The 13450-nt window shown below is 47.5% G+C and overlaps 1 protein-coding gene across 1 annotated transcript in view; it reads right to left on the minus strand.

Annotated features, from left to right (window-relative positions):
• Positions 1-11803, minus strand: part of nck2a (NCK adaptor protein 2a) — a 34246-nt gene extending 22443 nt beyond the window's left edge. The window contains exon 1 of the mRNA XM_030112592.1: positions 11552-11803. The gene's annotated coding sequence lies outside the window, so the exon portion shown is untranslated. The remainder of the gene's footprint in view (positions 1-11551) is intronic.
• Positions 11804-13450: the final 1647 nt, after the last annotated feature.

The raw sequence follows: 13450 nt of genomic DNA on the forward strand, positions 1-13450 counted from the left end.
CACTGACACGACAATGCTTTGAGAACGTTTTCCGTTTACATGGAAACAGCAGAGCGGCTAACGCGACGCAGTTAGCATTCCAGGCTACGGGTGTGTGTTTTAGTAATGAAGCCACACACACGAGAACAACACACTCTAAACACGAACAATGGGAGAACATGGACAGTCAGGTGAACAGGAACCCAAGACGCGACAGATGGTTGGAAATCACTGCGGTGTAAACCAGGGCCCTTGAGCAAGGCTTGAACCCCGAACAAGTGGAACTGTCAGAAGGAGCATCCAACATGAAACTAATGCCAGATCAAACACGGAGCTCTGGGTGGACCGGCTGAGGCAGAGGGCTTGCTCCTCGCAGAAAACACTGCCAGATTCAGCTCCGGATTTTTGTCCCAACTCCAAACATGATTTAAAATCTTTTCTTCTTTCATTTCAGACCTTAAATCTAGCCTCCAGTCATAAAAATTTAAAACTCCCACAGCTCGCCCAACATCTGACTTCTGAATAAATTTGGGGAAGTGATTTTTTTTCCCCTCTGACGGCAGGAGCTGAGGATGCGCCGTCTCGTCTGTCACGCATCCATACAGCCTCCCCCTCCCGTTCAATGCACTGGCTGAGAATATAAACAGTTTACATACATCTTCCCACCGCCGCCGCGCTCCAGCTCCTATTACAGCTCCGCCGCTCCACATTTTCAGACACACTCCGGTGATTCGGTTCGGAGCGACCGGAGGAGTCCGTGGCATTTCTGCATCTCTGACACGCAGATGATGCGACTCCCTCCACGTGAAAAACGCCGGCGCCGTGCAGGCAGGGAGCATCTGCCAGCTGCTCGCCGTGCACAACCCTAGGTCACGCTCAGACAAGTGTAGGAAAGGGTAAATAAATGCCCCGTGGCAAGTGCATGCGATTGTGTGCAAGTGAGAGCAAGCAGGAGACACTCAATACGCCAAACACTGTGTGAGTGTGTGTGTGTGTGTGTGTGCAGTGCTGAATTCTCAGGAGAACCCCGTGGCATTTTGAGCTATACGTCTCATAAATAAAGCAGGATTTCCTTCTGTGTGCAAGAGAGGGAGAAAGAGGCACAAATGGATTAGAGGAGGTCTCTGGGATTGCAGCAGAATCAAGGCACGAAGCAGCAGCAGCGTCTCAGGACACACACACACACACACACACACACACACACACATACACACAAAGACATGAGATTTTTATAACTTCCACAGTCAAAATGAGCTGAACTTGGGATTTCATGCAAAAACCGGCTTTAAAATATTGAACAGTATTGGAGGCAGAGATATTGCAAATGGAGCTTGTTGTTTCTGAATGATTAATGCGGCCTTGAACAGGCTTGACGAGCGCCGAGCGATCGGCCATGATTAGTCAAACTGTGGGTCCAGATGGCGGTGAGGCTGAAGTTCAGAGAGGCCGTCACGTGCCTTCAACTTCTCCACAGTCAGAAACCAACTTGGAAAAAGACGAAATAAGAATGACCTGAGTGTGTTAAACGGCAGCGACTGGACTGCAGATTTAAGCTTCACTCAATTCACATCCGAAACTTAAAGCAGAAACACGACAAACCACACATAACCTAATTATAATGAAGATAAATCAGTCAGTCATTATGTTAAACATGCAGTACAGACCAGAGTCCAGTTTTTCCAGAGTGACTGTTCCCTCTATCAGCAGCGGTCACATGAACACATCAGATCACCTCAGCCGCCGGTACAGCCTCGGCCGCCGGTCAGTCCTCCGACGGTACCCCGGCAGCAACGTGTCTCGCTGTAGTTTCACCTCCTCTCGTTATCAGACACAGGTTACAGTTCACAGGTTAACTCTGATAACGTATCAGTGACAGCGCTAGTTTTTCCCTACAGAGTAAACACAGCGCCACAATGAAAAGTTGGACTGATATCAACATCCAGTTTGAACATAGCAGTTAAAGGTCGACAGTCGATATTTACCAGTATCAGGATAAAAACAAGTTTCTATGATGACTCCGTAAACTGAACACCATGAAAAAGTAATGAATTTCTTAATTTTCCTAAATTTCAGATACAAAACAAAGTCAGTAAATAATGATATATATATATATATATATATATATATATATATATATATATATATATATATAACAGTGTTAGTTTTAGGATTTTTAGGAACACCTTGAAGCTTGTGTCAAGAACCTCCATGAAAGCTTTTTTTATCATATACCACACATCAACATACCCCGACAGGATTTCATACTTTAAATCAATTCCAACTCAAATCCGTGAAATAGATTGTCCAGATGACCTTCTGACTAATCAAACTTATTTGATAACCGACACTGGAGTCAGATTCAGCGTCATTCTCGAACGTAAATCAACCCTAACCCACAAACACAGCGGCAGCTAGATGGAAATGAATACCAGCTGTTAATATCAGACCCGTTTTACTCATCGCTATCCCCAATATGAATACCAACACTGACATCTATCATGCATCCCTATACCTGTCTTGACATGAAGACTCTAACTATGAGAGAATCAATATTTCCCATTTTACATGTTTTCAGAGGTGAACTGTAATAATCTCAGAAAGCAGGCCACTGCTCAGTGAACACAGTCAGATCCTCTCCGGCTGCTGCTCCGTCTCGTCTTGCTTGTTGTGCAATCCTGACTCCGACGTTCAGACCCGGCGAGGTGGAAGCTGCTGAGCCGGTGGCAGGTTTTCACTAGACCTGAATTCCATCCATATAATCCCTCCCATAATGCATGCCCCAGCAAACGTCTTGAGAAGCTCTTACTCTCATTTTTTTTTTCCCTCCCCTTCATGCGCAGCAGGCCTTTCCTCAATCACGAACAATCACTGAACTCACTCTCTCTGCAGGCCTGAGTCACAAACTACCAACGATTCCTGCTCTCCAGGGATCGTCCCGAGTCCCGACCCTGGAAATACAATACAGGCCGTTGATTTGGGGAAATCTACTTCAGTAACCGATCGGTGCGCGAGAGCCAGAGTGCTGAGGGTGGAGGTTATCGGGAGCCTGTTAGGAGCCTGTTGTCGATTCCTCGACAACAAATTCGAAGGCCAAGTATTTTTAAAAAAGTTCCACCTTCGGAGGTTTTTTCAGAGAGTCGTGTTTCAGTGGCTTTGACTCTGTTGTCATGTAAACCATCCAAAGCGTGTTCTCACATTACCGTGTAAACAGGGTCTAAGATACTGGATCTTGTCTGAGTGGAAATAAAGAAACAGTTCAGTTTGATCTATTTCTTCATCTTTGTCAGGTTAAAGGTCTTTCTTGAAGACGTCTTCATGTCCCAGAGAGGACATGTCCCTTTGCCAGCATCAGTACAGTTACTCATCTGTTCTCAAGCAGACGGTGGTCTCAGAGTCCAGCTCCAAGATGTTTGGGTTTAACGCCATTCGGCTGTCGTCCTCTGAAGAGCAGAACCCCCCGGATGCAGCTGAGAGAATGAAACGAGCCAGCACTGCCGTCCATCGCCGATTAAATATGTAGCGGCCACGCTGAAGCGACTGGACCGGGTCGCTCACGTTACTCCTAACAAGCTCGGCGCTCGGACCCACAGCACACCAGGAAACACGACGCCCACTGGGCCCACGTACTGAGAGACGAAAACCGAACTGACCCCAGGAGGCGATGAAACAACTTTTTATCTGCAGTTAACTTTCTGCAGAGCCTGGACGTCAAACCTGGTCATTTATATATAATGCAGCACAGCTTACTAACAAGCTGTCAGTGTCGGTCATTAATGGGGATGAATGCTGGGTTTTTTGTTTTTTTTTTTGAAGAAACAGGCCTGAATCCTAACAGCAGGTCATAAAACCTGCTCATTGCGGCTGAATGGGGAGTTCGGAGCAGGAACGCGCTCCGCCGCTGCACAGCTCAATGCCAGCAGGTAAACAGCAGCTGTAAAGCCATTTACCCAGCGAGGTGGCACACACCGGAGTTCAGCCTTCCCTCAGTCCACATCACGCTTAATGGGCTTCAACTAACTGGGAGTAAACATGGGAGGAAGCTTTGATTGGATCACGTAAGGAGAATTACACCATCTTATCACTGCTCAGAGTTTGCTTCAACCAAAAACCCAGATCAGCGTTCTGGCTGTACCAAACTGTGAGCAGCGATGTGGAGCAGGGATCGCTGTGTGAAGTACAGATAAGTAAAGCTCCTGTGCTCCGCTGCACTACGGCCAGCGGGGAAAACAGCCACTTAATTAAATCAATTAGAGCATGAAGGCTCCGTCCAAGCCTCTGCACAAAACTACGGCATCAAACTAACCGCTCAAACAACACAGCTTAAAGCTGGACGGCTTTTCAGAAGAGACAGAAATAATAGAAACTAAGCTGATTGAGCCCGACGAGCGCCAGCATGTTCAGCCACATGGACATAACGCAGCTCAGCTGTGAGGACATTTACTCGCACAAAGGGATTTTAGAGGATGCCACTGAGAGGAAAGCAGTAAGATGTGTTGAACTGTTTGAGATGGGGAGAAAAAGAAACCAGACTCATCTTCATGTAAAGCGAGAACGCTGGGTTTATGAGGCTCTACGCTGCTGTGTTAATCATTACACCTGATTCCAGCGATCCGGCGGCGAAGCAGCTTTTCCTCCTGCTCTGATCGGCGGTTTGGCACCGAGGCTCCGCTACACTAACGAGTTCCCCGAAATGCTATCGTTCTGAGATTTAGTGAAGTAATTACCTGCTGGCAGGGACACCTTGATAACAATCACAGTGACAAACAGGAAGCCTTGAAAACACCCGGACGCCTCGTGCTGCTAAAGACGTGTGTGAGAACAGCAGTGTGTCAACATTCAGCCACTCAATCAATGGAGAAACGGCGCAGGCCGGACTCTGTCCCAACACTTCACATCCCAGGAAGTGTGTGTTCTCGCCGTGCAGACGCGGGCCGGGGTTATCGAGGACCGGCAGCAACAGCATGTAAACACACAGCTCAGACCCGGCAGCAGCTGGACGTCTTCACCTGGAAACACCGTATGAATGAGTCCTGAATCTGCCGGAGGTCCAGCACCCTGCACATGCTGCCGTTTCCACTGGTGTGTGTGTGTGTGTGTGTGTGTGTGTGTGTGTGTAGCGCTTCGACATATCGTGACGATCCCACAGGCCTGTTTACCGTCTGAGGTGTGGCATCAAGGTGACTTAGTTTCGTTTCACAACACTAAAACAACAGCAAGCCAGCATGCTGTGGGTAATCTGATTACTTCCTCTCTTTCAGGTGTGTGTGTGTGTTGCGCTGCACGTCTAAGAAAGTTTCATAAAGCCGAGGATCTGTGGCGTCACGAGTGCCGCCACGCCACAGAGTTAATGACAGTGATTGCCTGGTGCCACAAACCAGCCAAACGCCAGATGACCTTGTTATTTAACACGCACACACGCACGCACGCACGCACGCACGCACACACGCACACACGCACACACGCACACACGCACACACACAGTATGTAATGATGACTGTGAGAAATACACGACTGCATGCTTTCCAAAGGAAAACGGGAAGGTGAAATCACTGGCCACGCCCACAAGCTACTGATCAGTTCCAAACATTGAGTGAATGAAGACCGTGCAGAGGTTCCCTACAGAAACACTCCGTCTCTCCAGCGTCTTTGGTGTCGGGACACCAACACACAGCAGATACGATGAAGGAGAGGAAACACCGACTCTGAACAGATCACTAAAAACTGTTAAGGGGAAGAAAAATGTCCTCCTGAAGTGAGTGATGGACAGTTGTCCGTGTCAGACTCTCCTCTCACGGTCCTGAACTTCGGTCCAAACGCTGGACTGTCCTGCTGGGAGGCCTTGGGTTTCTTTACGGCCCAAGCACCACTTTTCTGCCCTGTAACATGAACCCCCCCCCCCACACACACACACACACACACACACACACACTGAAGGGAGCGTGGGGGAGCTGCCGCCCCTTGATTACTATTTAACGAGGACTTCTCGGGATGTTTTTTGAATTTATGGTGGCGTCTCTGCGCGGAGTGCGTAGCGGCTGACTTTACAATCTGCAGGGTAATCTCCCCGAAGACCTGAGAGGTTTACAGCCCTGCCACTCCGGCACGCTCAGCTTTTCTCTATCTCCCCATTAAAGAGGAAAACCTGCCACCTTAAAGAGAGGAAATGTCAGCGCTCTGCAGAAATGTGCAGCTGGGCTTTTTTGTTTTTGTGATATAATGATCCACTGCTGCGACAGAGAGCGTCTTCATCTCACTCAGCGCCATCCCAGGCCGTACCATCTCCGACTGTCACACTGTGGACAGCTCAAAGACTGGCCTACTGTACTTCCACCAGCTCTGCTCAGTCCCAGTGTCCCCCGTCCCCCCCCCCGGAGGAGGATTAGGCCCGGTGCCCAGTGGTGACACCAGGACGCTGAAGCCAGCACTCATCATCGCCGGGCATGAATCAGAAACTTAAGCCCGGCAGCAGGGGAGGGAGGCGATGACTGAGATGAAGGACGAGACCGAGAACAGAGGAAGAACAAAGAATAAAACTAGAGCAACAAAAGAGGAAGTGGGGACAGATATCTGAAACCCCTCGAGTACGGCCAAGGAGCACAGAGTAAAGCCATGTTGAAAGAAAGAGCAGCTCCACTGCACCGCAGCGTGTTTGTCCAGGGATGAACTTTGACCCGGTCAGGATGTAACCCTTCACAGCAACCCGGCTCCAAAAAAACGAGGCACAACCTGACGAGAGCCAGGAAAACAAAACACATCGAGTCCACTAACAGGGTGTTTTTAATTCCAAATTGGTTTATTTTGAATTCAGTAAATTAATATTGTATTGATGAGCTTCGTCTTTACATGGGAAAAACAAAGGAGAAACTCCTCTCTCACTGCGACGTACTGATGTCTCCTCGAGGTGAACAGCGTTTTTCTCGTCTTTCTTTCTGGATGAACTTTTACGCTACAGCTTTGAAAAAATGTCCACCTTGTTGGGCGCCTGTCGATTCGCTCGTTTCACTGTATCCAACTCTTCTAAAACTGCCGTTAAATAAATTGTCTCCATACGAGTAGAAACGTGGACCGCTTTCCGCCATCTTGAAAAGTCGCGTCATCGCGACGGAGCAAGCGCAGAATGACCAGAATGAAGTTGCCTAATTAGCATATCATCATCCAAAGTGACGTACAACACTGGGGGACATTCAGGGTTGAGTGTCTTGCCCAAGGACACTTCGACATGCAGACAGGGGGAGACAGGAATCGAACTCACAACATCCGGATTGTGGGATGACCGCTCTCCCCACTGAACCACAGCCGCGCTAATTATTACATAATTAATTCTGAATAAAGTTTTCAGGCGTTTACATGCTCATTTTAGAGCGGAAGTATCCTTTATTCTGATTTATAGAGGAAAAAATAGTCCCATGGAAACGCATGGACTGCTCACAGGACTAGGAGCATCTGGACCAGGACCAGGACCAGGAACAGGACCAGGACCAGGATCAGGAGAATCTGGACTGGGACCAGGACCAGGACCAGGAGCAGGACCAGGACCAGGAACTGAACTAGGATCAGGACAGGCAGTAGAATTTCAGGAAAGTTCCAATTCCTCTCGTTTCAAAGAGTCGAAGCTTTTAACAAGTCCTCTGTTTTCACTTGAAAACGTTGTCGTGCAAACAGGCCCTGATATCGAATGATGTTGCTTTTTGCAGGTGTTCAGTCTGATATGAACATATTGGAATAACGTAGCCTGATGGATGATACAGGACGAAGACTTAAAAGAGAAAGGAAGCAACTGCATGATTTAAAACCGTGGTTCAGCAGGAAAACGGGGCCAGCAGTGTTTTCTTTTCTTCTCCATCCTGAACTATGCTTGCAGCAGTGTTTGGGAACTCTAGCTGGGCCGCAGTATTTCCTGCGCTTGCTCTGTGAAGGCCTGGTCGGCAGCAGCTGATCAGCTCCGACAGGGCTCGACTCTGAGGAGTATTATTTGGAGGTTTATCGTCAAACGGCGGAGCACTCGGTGTTGGTGTCTCTACAGTCGCCTTTCTATCCAAAACACTCTTCCACTACCGCTCCTCATCAGGACGACAGCGAGCCGTCAAGCCTGCGGTCGGAGCGCCGCCTGCCTTAAATCACGATAACAGGATCTATTGGAGCTAGCAGCAGCTAGCTTCACACCGCCAGCTGTCAGGAAAGCGTCCGCCAGTCCTTCAGTCCCAGTCGGAGAAAAAATACACACAATTTTAAAAGAAGCTCGATTCAGTCCAACTCAGGAAAGCAGTGAAACAGATAAAATCACCTTCCACCACACACAGCAGCAAATCCCAGACTTTGATTTGCAGATTTCCACTGCCTGGAATCTGAAGAGCTGTGGCACATCCAGGACAAGATAGCCGGCGTGTGAGCAGGAACCAGAAGGAGAAAACACAGACCCGCACTGCAGTGATGGAGGAAACCATGAAAACAAAGATTTATGGTTGAAAACTTAGAAAAGCAAACACAGGACAAATGTAAGCAGATTGTATTTCCCTGGCAGGGTCACACAGGCTTAATAACAGCTCAAATCCCCTTCCTTTCCCCAGGTCACGGGGTCAGCGAGCGGGGGCCCATTGTCAGAACGGCGGCGTTCCGCCCGTTTAATGGCTGCAGCCGCTCCCCAGATTAAAGACGATTAGACAGACAATGGGATGACCTTCATCTCGCCTCCAACACAACGCTCCTCATGAGCATCGCTCCATCTCCTGACTGCCCATCTGTGCCTGCTCTTATTAATTCTGCTGCTTTCCTCGAAGGCTCGGGGATTTCCTGGGAGAGACACGAGGCCAAAAGACCAGAGATGAAAATGATATCTGCAGCACGGGAGCTTCCTGAAGGAAACTCTGCATCTGCACGTCCATGAGAAACACAGTACGGAGCGCATTAAAGGATTACAAAGGGAAAAAAAAAAGACTAAGAGATAACATCTGCAGGTAATAACATGCTGTCATGAAACCTGAGAACATGTAATCTACGTCTAAAACCGGTTTGTAACAACATGCAAATTCTAATAAAGAGACGATCCCCTTGTAATAATAAATTATTTAACTACCAATTACATTATTAGAGCATGAATTTTTAATTCTTACATTATCATAGACAATTAAATGGATGAATATTTCATAGCATTATGTCTGCTTCATGCAGGCTGGCCTCATGCTGTCTGCCAACAGCCACAAACCATTCTACAAAATACATGACAATTCAACACAATACAGTAAGAAGGAAAACTTCTGTCTTAACAGTGGTTTTCTAGCAGCGTCTGCTGGAAACAGCAAGACGCTGGCGTCATGTGACATTTAACCACGTGCATTCTGGGAGGACGTCTGAGGCCCATTAAGCACATGAGAGAAAGACGAGCTGAGTAATTAGCCTCTTGTCATAACGGCGCAATCAAACAGAGAGAGAGAGACGGGGAGAGGATTCAAAGTGTTATCTCATCTGGAGAAACGCTTTACGGATGCAGAATTAGAAGAAGACGCCTGAAGACGCCGCTCGGCGTGTCGACGGGAATCTGAGGCCAAAATATTAACGGCTGACTGGAAATATCACAAGTAAGGTTATTTAGAGTTTAGAGTTCATCACGAACAACTCAACCCCCTAAATACCTGCAGCTCGGGAAAGGAGGACGATGCCAGACGCCGTGCATCGACAGCTGAACGTGAGGAATCAATACGTGCTCATTCAGGCTCTGCTCTTGTGTAGAATTAAATCAGGGCTCTGCGTTCGTGATTAGCCAGCTGTGCATGACGCCAAAGGACAGCTCCCACACATTCTACAAACCTTTGATTTGACCAGTCGATGGTAAAACTGTGTGAATGAACACAAACCTCCCTCCTCTTTCAAATCCTTCATATTTAACTTCATTTCAGTGTTTATTTTTCCAGGAAAAACATCTTTTGAAGTATTTCATTTAAAAATTCCTGTAATCTAAATTCAGTTCAGTGATGTTCAGATTTAAAAATTCAACAAGATCATCATTTTTTTTTTTTTGGGGGGGGGGTATTTTTGCTTTGCAGCACTTCAGCTGTGGGAAAACTAGAATTTAGCGAGAAGCTGTCATGAATTATTATCATCATCATCATCTGCCATCCTGCTCAACATGTTTTCAGGAAACAGTGAATGATTCATAGTTTCACACCCGTGATGCAGTAAAAACACAATAAGTCAGTAGTTATTGTTTTACAGCTTGATTTACATCAAACTGAGCCGCTCGACTCCAGAGAAGAGCACAGTGAAACCTTCAGGTGGAACTACAGGATCCATGAGGGAAAAAAAAACAGCAGAACATCCAGACTTGGAGGAGAAAACACTTAACAAGTCAATAAAGCCACAAAGACTGTCCCAGCTCCAGCAGTTGATGCCAACAGGCAGAAACTTCCACGCAAGGTGCTCAACGTTGTGATCAGAAGACAACCCTCTCTAAAAACTGCATCCGCTGAGAGAAACTGGAATCACACATTTCTTTAGTTTTGCTTCAAAACGGCCTAAAATGTCTGTGATTATGAGACGGGAGCAGAGAGAACGTTTGAGCGAAGCCTGAATTTCCAGTGCTGAGGAAGCGGGCTGAACGCCGGGCCTGTGCCGCTCAGGCAGGAGCTGCTCTTCCAGTTTCAGTCGGCTCTCTGCAATGCTGGAAATGCCGAGCACTCCTCAGAGCCGCACTTTGGCCTCGCGCCTGACGTAACCGGAGGAAGTTTCTGAAACACAGGCCTCTCACATACCTGCCATAGCCGGACCAACCCTGTCCGACACACTGCTGAGCAGGGCTCCCTGCAGCAGAGGGTGTGTCTGCACTGGGCAGGTGTGGCGGCAGTGTACCTGCAAACTACCGCCTGCGCAGCCATCTTTTAAAGGAAAGACAATAAAGAAAGTGTAAATCCTCCCAGCAGGGCAGAACAGAGACAATGCTGTGTGCTCTCGGTGCAGTTCCCATGAAAAGCCACTAGACACCCTGACAGCCTCTGCATGGCACCAGCCGCCTCTCCGGGCTCGGGGGTAAATGTGGCTCTTTGTCAGGGCTGCAGGGTTCGTTTGTGATTTTTCTTTTAAAACAGCAACTCTGACACAAGCAACATGCATCAATATGAGAGAAAACACGGAGAGGGGCCGGTTTAGCAGATTAGAGAGTGAAGATGAGGAGGATTAGTGAAACAATCCAGATGTCTGGGAGAAGAGAGGAGGACCTGCTGGAGGAGCTGCTGCCGCCTTCCGGGCCTTCCACAGGTCAAACCCACACACCGGGGCAAAACGGGAACGTCTGGACGTCCAGACCGCTCGGTCCAGATGTGAGGGGCTGAGAGAGCCGCGGGGCAGCGGGGTGTCTGGAGCCGAGCGGCGTGAAGGCAACACCGAGCAGGGAGAGCAGAGCCGAGTGGACAAAGAGCCGCCGTCAGGCTCCGGAGTGAGGGCGGACAGCCGCCGCTCTGCGCCCGCAACTTTCACCAGAGTCCCGGTAAAGTCTCCGGGAGACGAACCGGGCCGCGGGAGAGCGCACCGGGGCGCGCGGGGCGGCCGGTTCCAGAGCCCCAACTTCCCCGGCGGGTCTTACCTTAGTGTTGACTCCAGAGAGAACGGGCGAACCGCGACACGCGCAGCGCAGCGCGCCACGAGCACGAGCAGAGCCGGAGCCGCGGGAGCCGCAGGAGCACGAGCCCGGCCTCTACATCCACATGCCCCGGGCCTTCACGCGGTCTTCTCCCTCCTCCCGAACAACATGGACCGTTCATGCGGGGCTGCGACCCGTCCTCGCTTGTTTTCTCCAGCGCAGGCTGACTGGCTGGCTGGCTGGCTGGCTGGCTGCGCGAGACGCTCCGTGAAGCCGCGCAGCCGCAGCCGCTCCTCCTGCCTGCCCTTCACAATAAAGCTCCGGCTGACACTACAACAGTAACAACAACAACAACAACAGCAGTGACAGCGTCAACATTATTCCACGTGCAGTCTGCAGGTGAGACACTGCACTGAAATATCAGAATTCACAGTCATTTTTGTTGAACATGTTTCCACATTCAGGGTAAATATATTCAGATACAAGTCACAGACTGTGCTTTGATAGGAAATAAAAGAAACCATGAAAGAAGAATACTCCTTAAGTGGTTAAGATTGTGGAAAAAATTAAAACAAAGTAATTAAGCAAGGCTTAAAAAGGAGAATGAATACTGTACATTCAGAGCTTTATTAAGACAATAGTGTTAAAATAAGTAAGATTTATTTGTCCACTGAAAAGCCTGAGCAAATAAAATTTAAAGGCCTGATTTAAAAGATGTGTGTGTGTGTGTGTGTGTGTGTGTGTGTGTGTGTGTGTGTGTGTGTGTGTGTGTGTGTGTGTGTGTGTGTGTGTGTGTGTGTGTCAGAAGAGGGTTTGTTCTACAGGTGAGGAGAGAAGGAACTAAAAGCTGCTTCACGTTGTTTCTTCTGACTGTGGAAACAGAGTAAAACTCTTTCTGAGGACCTCAGTATAAAAGAAATACAATAGTATGTTAAAATATCCAATAAAATTAAATTTAAAAAATTAAGTAAATATTAAATATTGAGGATGGATGGATGGATGACAGATGGATCGAGGATAAATGACCTCTTATTGTACTCATTTAAGATGGTAAGAGATTTCTTGTTTCAACACTTATGAAGAGAAAAGGCTGAGGTCTAACATGTTAAAGTACAATGCCACATTTGCCACTATATAAAGTGTGAAGGAAGTTGGAATTGTCGTGCCCAGTATAATGTGAAACTTAAAAAGAGTTAAATCGTCCATATGAGACTTCCAGGTGAAATGTTCTAATATATTTACTTATTTAAGGTTAGTTTCAATGAAAAAATATTATAGCATATTGTGATGTATAATATAAAACAATCTTTATATCACTTTTATCATGTTATTCATGATAAAAAAAGAAAACTTGCTGTCATTTGGTGAGTTAGAACACATTTTGTATGATCACTCAGTTTATCAGTTATTCATTTTTAATTTTTATCATTTATATTTGAAAAAATCTACTGTATTTGTTTTCAAATTGCTTTAAATGTCATTCTTTTGTTCACAAGTTCTGTAATGCCTTGCAAAACGAAATCTTTAAAACATTAGCTGCTTGAATGTGGAAACATATATTGTTTCTATATTGCCTGCTACATCGATCCATCTGCACACGATGCAGCTTGAAGACTTTCATTTTGAAGGAATCTTTTTTGCACTTCCGGTCCTGTTTTTAGGGAACTTGATGGCAGGTTCCGCCGGTGACGTCACCAGCACCGGGACCGGGACCGGGACCAGTGCAGGACTAGACCAGAGGGTTGGAGCGTCTCTTCTGGTGTTTGCCTGTTATTCACCCAGAGTGGAAACTCAACAACCAGTTGTCTCTGACTAGTTCTCCGTTTGGTAAACTCTGTTAATCCTGCAACAATGGAGAGAACAGGAAACTGTTTAAAACTCACGTCTTCACTGTTCCATGTG

The sequence above is a fragment of the Salarias fasciatus genome, chromosome 16 (assembly GCF_902148845.1).
Source record: "Salarias fasciatus chromosome 16, fSalaFa1.1, whole genome shotgun sequence".
NCBI classification, from domain to species: Eukaryota; Metazoa; Chordata; class Actinopteri; order Blenniiformes; family Blenniidae; genus Salarias; species Salarias fasciatus.